Genomic DNA, 1774 nt, shown 5'->3' on the forward strand with positions numbered 1-1774 from the left:
GCAGAAATTCCGGGATGGTGTCCGGCGTACTGAAAGACCACTGGGAGTGAGGCGCCCCTCAGCTTTTGTTGAAGCATGTCTCTAGAAGGTCACTCTGATATAAAACCAGATATGCAGGGAATGGCATTGGACATTTTGGGGATCTTTGGTTTGTGCTAGAGATCATGATGTTCCCACAAGTCTGCGACTCATATTTGCACCAGACATCTTGCTCCGGCTTGTCTCTGGATTATGTCAATAAAGTGGAGAGGGTCAATGGAGGTGTTGCGCAAGCCTTATTGGACCTAAAACTCTGCACAGGCATTGCCGACCTCTGTTCGATATGTGAATTTTTTCCCCTATATATATTCATCTAATTTTTAGTATATATTTAACTTATTTTTAATATACATTTTCTTCATTTTTAGTATATATATATATATTTTTATTCGGAAGTTCTGCGGCAATGGGAAGGTGGTAAAGCATGCAGACCTGACGGGTTGGAAGCATGTAGTCAGCGATCTGCATGTAGGCAGCCCATGCTAGGTATAAAGTTGTCTTCTTGTCGCCCAAGACAGCGGTAGGATTTGGTTGCTGCATGGGTGTCTGAGCAGCTCCATTTGGAGAGGGCACTGCTCACCCGGAGGCCGAGGAGGGTCTAGAAAAGGTGAACCAAAAATTGCCTGTCTTTCCATATCTGGTCAGTTTAGCGCGACTGACGGATGTCCACCCTGCGCTCGAAAAACAAAGAGTCTTTTATTTATAAAATCTGGACGGAACTTAAATATTTCATGTTGGAATGTGCGCTCTCTGTTGGACAACAAGAGTGATTGTAGGCCTGAAAGACGCACTGCACTTGTTGCTTGTGAGCTGAACCGTTATAACATTGATTTAGCTGCACTCTCAGAGACTCGTATAGAAGGTGATGGTCAACTTGAGGAAGTAGGAGGAGATCCCTGGCCTGGCAGTGCTATCGAGAAGCACTACCTGTTCGAGATAAGCTCTACAGGCATGGCTCTAGAAATACTGAACTGATCTGCCTGAGACCATTTCCGACCTGTGGGCTTATGTCGAACAACTGTTGTCGCGTATCGGATGAGTTGGTTTATCAGCCGAGTCTATCGTTAATATTGCCCTGCCTCCTTCCTTCAAACGAGAAGGAAGAGCTGTTTTCATTATACTAGTGGCTATGGCAAAAGAATGTGTATGGTGAACGTGTTTGAAAGGCCTAGAAACAAACATTTTCCTCTCTGGTCAATCACTCATCAACTTTTTCAAGTATTACTTGAAAAGGAACGTGAGAGTAGAGAGGGAAGTTTTGTCTAGTGAATGTTTAACGGAAAAATGGGTGAATTTAGCAAGGATGGCACGTGTGAATGACAGAGGGATTCATAGTCCTATGAACCAAAGAGAAAGAGAGTACTTCACTCTAATGTATTTTTGTATTTCATTGCCCGAGGTTACATTAGTCTTTTCGTAGGCTTTTCTTTCCACGGATAAACCTTATATGTTTTTTCACCTTTTTACTCTTCTACTGTGATACATGATCCCTTTTGATCGTTTTTTTTTTCATTTTTTTTTTTTACACAATCCCTTTTGATCAGAAATCTATTTTCTCCTTTTTTTCTCGAAAAGAAAAGCTCTACATTGTACTTTGTCTCCTCTGTGTTCGGTCCTGTGTGGCTAATAAAGAAAGTTATCTCTTTGATTCTTTAGATGTGCTGGCCTCCTGATAATTAATCGATATTAATTAATATATGAACAATTACCAGATTTTATAATAATATCTATATAT

At 41.1% G+C, this 1774-nt stretch overlaps 1 protein-coding gene across 3 annotated transcripts in view; it reads left to right on the forward strand.

The window, feature by feature from the left end:
* LOC106879038 (FAD-dependent oxidoreductase domain-containing protein 2) overlaps window positions 1-1774 on the forward strand; it is a 145050-nt gene that overhangs the window by 136747 nt on the left and 6529 nt on the right. The window lies entirely within an intron of this gene.

This window comes from Octopus bimaculoides, chromosome 1 (assembly GCF_001194135.2).
Source record: "Octopus bimaculoides isolate UCB-OBI-ISO-001 chromosome 1, ASM119413v2, whole genome shotgun sequence".
NCBI lineage: Eukaryota > Metazoa > Mollusca > Cephalopoda > Octopoda > Octopodidae > Octopus > Octopus bimaculoides.